This window comes from Penaeus monodon, chromosome 40 (genome assembly GCF_015228065.2).
Source record: "Penaeus monodon isolate SGIC_2016 chromosome 40, NSTDA_Pmon_1, whole genome shotgun sequence".
In the NCBI taxonomy this organism is placed as follows: domain Eukaryota; kingdom Metazoa; phylum Arthropoda; class Malacostraca; order Decapoda; family Penaeidae; genus Penaeus; species Penaeus monodon.
Window position 1 is genome coordinate 26,408,360 of NC_051425.1, and position 5,754 is coordinate 26,414,113.

A 5,754-nucleotide genomic window follows, 5' to 3' on the forward strand; every position below is an offset into this window, starting at 1 on the left:
CTGTAGAGAGCCCTCTGACTAGTCTCAGTTATTTGAAATATGTTATAACCATAATGTTATTGCACAGATGATATAACCTTTAGATTTAAAGTTATTCAATGCTACTTTTTCTAGTTTTACCTTGTGACAAATATGCACAGTTCAACGACTTATCCTTCACTAGTTTTCTGTCAACGGAATATGTTACTAAGGTGTTCGTGCGGGTGAAAAGGTTTGCGTGTTTGCTCACTCTTCAGTGTATTAAGGCCACTCGTCTTCTATTTATGTAAAGGGCTATCAGACGAACATTAGTGTTATATACATGCCTGAAGGGCTGTGCTATTATCACTGTTAAAATATTATCTGCTAGTAAAAAATCTTTTATATCACTAATCATGTCAAAGACCAGTATTTTATAATAAAGTTCATATAATCAACAAGTGCAAACCTGTGAACAGTACTGTTTGATCGTTAGGATGCAGTTTTATGCAATAGAGTAAGAAATGGATAAGATTATGCGACTTGGGCGCCTTACACAATTTGCAGAGGTGATATGAAACTGGTTTTGCCCCCAAAACTGCATCCTTTTTACATATTTTGTAGTGGACTGATATCCTATGCGTATCCTAGTCAGTGTAATCTGCTGTCTCCGAGACAGTCCATGATAGACTTTATAGGGTTTATCTATATCTAATGTCTCAGCAATACTCTCGTAATGCTAGATGTCCGATATGCACGGCAAGATAGAGCTTGAAACAGGTCTGTTTTTTTACTTGTCATACCAGTATATTTATTTACTTAGCCAAGGACCCCCCTCTTTTATCTCTTCTGCAGTGTAAAACAAAAGAAAACAAAAAACGAATATGATATGACAACGTACCTTACTGCGGAGGGTACAAATTAGCAGCGGCAAGGAGGAACCGATGCAATCTTTGATTGGAATCCGGGATGTTCTTAATATCTAGTTTACAAATCGCACTACACTTTTCACACTTTTTTCAGTTAATAAAAGTCCATGATTCTGTAAAAAAAAAAAAATTATAAGGTTTTCTGTTTTTCCTTGAAATTTAGAGTGGAAGTCTAATACACCACCATAGCACAGATGACACACATTGTCATTGTCACTGAGAAGAATGAGGCAGGTCACCGGTGTATTCTAGAAATGTGCAGGTGTTAACTGCATACTCGAAATAGCTTAAGCATTGACTGCGTGGTTTGAGTAGTTAAGCAATCAAAAATCTTAATAGGTTTGAGAAAATAAGCATGGAAACAATTTTTTTTACGTAAAAACGGCTAAAAGCGAATATATATGAACAGTAAATAGATGGCCGTGTATATTTTCATCATATTTGGAATATTATACTAAAACTTTAATGAACAATTAAAATCTCTGATAAACTGCCGCCACCTGTTGTGACACTGTGATGACGTTGGTGCGCAGTACGACAGAAGACCGTGTGCCAGCTGCGCGGCAACTTATTCTTTCGCACTGAGCAAGTGGACTTGCTGGAGCGCCGAGTGGACTTATGCAGTGAGCGGCGCTGTCCGCGACATTTTTCCTTAATTTGTGGCGTTACCGTTCGTGTCTGCAAATTAGTTCCTGTACCGACGACTGTAACTTTTTGTTCTCTACAAGAATATCATCTTCAATTTGCCCTAGCTTAGTGCGTCCATACCGTAAAGATTAACCGATATTCCTATATGAGAGGATATCCAGTATAGTGATACTTGAATACCCTGTTCTGATAGTTTAGGAATTTGGTGAAGGATATTTCTAGTTACTATGTTTTCTGGATTTAATGCAGTGAGTCTATGAAGAGCGCCAGGTGTTGCTGCTGCTCACTACCTTTCTTAATGACATGATATATGGCTACTGACTCGGTATCACTTGTGCTTGTCCATTTAGAAATACACACACTTTCTTCAAGATCTATATCAGGAATTAGTACACCAATCCCTGTTGCTCTATGAGGATCAATGGAGACATCACAGTAGATTGCAAGTGGGAGCATACAATGAGGGAGATGTAGAATGTTATCTACATATTTCAAATAATGAGCATTTAGTTCCGTTTCTGAAGCCATGGATTTAAGCCCTATTAGTTTATCAATATAAGCATGCTCATGAGTTCTGTGCCAAGGAGTAGTAAGTACTGTTTCTGGAATGTTAATAGCTTCGTTGTTCCATACATTAAAGAACATAATAGTATGAGCAGTGTTAGTTTTCCATTCTAAGTTGGACTGTATGAGATTGGAGTATCGAGGCCAGGGATGCCCAATTCATATATAATTTATCTCATGTGATAAAATACTGGAGATTCGTGGTCTGGGTAGAAACTGCAGGAGTCTGATGACAAGTGTGGTGTTAACTTGGGTGATACGACTGTGAATAGAGGGGAAGTCTAGCTCTTTCCTCATGACGAGAACTTTAGCAGTCATTGGGCATCCAAATATAATTCTCATGGCCTTGTTCTGTAAAACTTCAAGGGGTTTGAGGGCACTCAGTGTCGACATACTAAGAATTGGGCTTGCATAGTTTGTCATGGACCTACCAAGGGATATATACATCAACCTTAGGACCCTCAGGGAGGCATCTACATATCTATTACTTATGTACTGCAATTGTCTTAAATGCTCAAGGCAACATTCCTTAATGCTTTGAATAATATCTTTGGTAAAGCGAGAGTTCAAGGATGTGAGGTGGGGAGCACTCACCATAACACCAAGATATTCATAGGTGTCAGTTCTTGCAATAGTTTGTCCACCTAACCTTGGAATGTAACGTAGTTTACAAGATCTGGAAATATGCTTAGTTTTGATTAGATTGATTATGAGACCAAGACAAGCAAACTTTTCGCTGAACCTCTCTAGAACATAATCCCCCTATCAAATACCTGAATAAGAATGTCATCAGCATAGGATGTAATGCTGCATAGGTCTCATCGCTGAGTATTGCAAAGAGAGTGCATTAGCACATTAAACAGTGTAGGGGACAGTGCTTCCCCTTGTGGAGTGCCTAATTCTAATTCACCATACGCACTCCAGGTGCCTTGGTACCACACTTTTGCTCTTCTCAAAGATAATCATTAATCCATAGCAGAAGCTTGCCCTTAACTCCCAAAAGTATTAGTTCATGGAGTATTGATGTAGGGAATTCTTACTTACAATCTATGAAGTAAGAAGACTGTGCATTACTTCCATTTAGGTACTGTGCTAGACACATTTGTGTTCCTCTCCCTTCTTGAAGGCCAAAGACAGATGGATGAATCAGGTCTTTGATCTGGTGGAGTACACGAGTAAGGAGGATTCTTTCGCAGGTTTTAGACAGGCAGATCGTCAGAGAAATTGGTCTATATTCATCAGGCCGTCCTGGTTGATGGTTGTTTGTTTCCAAGTGGTAGGAAAGATGCCTGCCGTGTAGGTTAAGTTGAAGAGATCAAGAAGAGGATTTTTTTCCCTTTACCTTTTCAAGAGGCCAAATGATGTCATAAATGATTCCATCATTCCCAGGTGCAGTAGATTTGCTAGTCTTAATGGCTGCAAGGGGTTCTTCCCCTGTAAATGGTGCATCAGCCTCATCTAAGAGGTGGCGTTGATATTTAGTTTCGTTTTTTATGGCTTGATTTGAGGAAGTACCTGCATATGGATAGTGGGAGACTATGAAGAGAAGTCTTCACACCACTTATTGAGGTGAGATGAGGCTACCCTATCTGGATGTGGGTGGGGTGTTATACTGCATTTAATCTTGCCGATTTCCTTCCTTACCTTATTCATGGGTATCATGGAGCCCACTGATTCTGCCCAGGCATAAAATCTTTCCTCTTTAGTTATTATCTCATTGATAAAAAAAAAATCCCTAACCAAGTACTTTTTTTTTTTTTTTTCAAAATGTCGTAGGTCGTATGAGCCTTCTAAGGAGTTTTATCTCAGGGTCTTTGTTCACTTGTTGTGCACGTCTACCTCTGGAGATAAAGATCCATACTTGGCAGGGCTTTTAGGTTGTAGTTGAGTAATGATATTGCCAACTTGTTGACAGAGAGTTTCATTAAAGTGATCCAGGCTGGTAGGAGTAAAGTCTTCATAAAAGCAGGCAACTCTCAATGAATTCATAATAATAGTAGCAAGCTGGTATCGAAGGCGTGGCTGGGATGGGGTTCTTTTGCAAAAAGGAAGGGTTATACTTAATACCCAGTGATCACTAACGAAGAATGGGATGATTTTCGCAGTGCCTTGGTAGTATGTTCTGATTGTATAGAGCTATATAGTCGTTTTCCGCCCAGATACCGAGATTATTCTAAGGGGCATAATAGGTGTATGGAGTCACTAGTATTTGGAGATACTCATAATAAACCTTACCGTTTTTGTTTTCACGTCCTTTGGGTAGTAAATGCACAATGATACTTTTGGGGATTACCTCCCACTCTTATGTTATGATGACTCTCTGGGTCATTAACCTTCAAGCATCTCGCATGAATGATATGTTCACTGTACCACCAATATCCTACTCACTGAGGACATCATATCTCCCCTCGGTTTGCATTTGTTGATTCATCACCAACGTCCCATCAGTGGGTGCGGTCATTCCCCGATCACGTAGGGACCGACCAGAGTGCCTGTCCTTTGAAAATAAACAGTTATACACACAGGGTAGCCTACGGTGCCTGGGAGTGTGCATAGGAGCTTTCACTTTTAATTTTAACGTTTGTTCTTTGTATCACTTTAGAACTTATTATTAGGTGAACATTATCACACAATGGATCAGTATACAACTGAAAGGTCTGTGAATTCCTGATTGTCAAAGTATCACAGACCCTTTAAGTATAGGTCACGAGAGGACACTATACATGTCCTTACACTGTGGTGTCGCGATGTTAACTTCTATTGACCAGTGCTCTAACCATTATAACCACATATATGAACATATATATATATATATATATATATATATATATATATATATATATATATACATATATACACAGACATATGCATGTATATGTGTATATATATACATATATATATATATATATATATATATATATATATATATATATATATATGCGTATATGTGTGTGTGTGTGTGTGTGTGCGTGCGTGTGTGTGTGTGATTATATGTATATTATATATGTATAGACAAATACACATACATAATTAGTAAAGCACTCTCCCGTGTTGATACTATGGTAGAAAAACCCACGATGCAAAAACTAGATAAATCTAGATAAATCTAGTTTTTGCATTTTGGGTTTTTCTGCCATAACACACACACACACACACGAAGTAGTGTAGCAGTCAGTATAGCAGACGGGACCGGTGACCTCACCTCGCTCCCCCCATGCTTCCTCCAGCTGGAACGGTCACTACTTATACTGAGGATGACCTAGGCCTCAGAGAGTTCGTGACCAGCACCCGACGCGGTAAGGCCGGCTTCGCCCTCTCCCTCCGGGCAAGCTGACCTAACCCGCATACCGCTATTACCCCTATAAATAGACATGTCTCGTGTGTTCCTATATTGTGTGTGTTAACTCTTAGAAATAAAGAGTGAAGCCGAACTACCAGTATAATTACCCTCTGCTCACCATTGTACTAAGGATTGTAGCCTTTTACAAACTGGTGGCAGGGCGGGCGCTGCGTCCTTCCAGCTCGCAGCATGAATGCAAACCTTCGAAGAAAATCCGCTTAACCGCTTCAAGACATGGCTAAGAAAAGAAAACACGTTGGTACACATTTGGGCCCCCCTTGTCTTATTTCTTTTCCTTCCTCTTCCACAATCAAG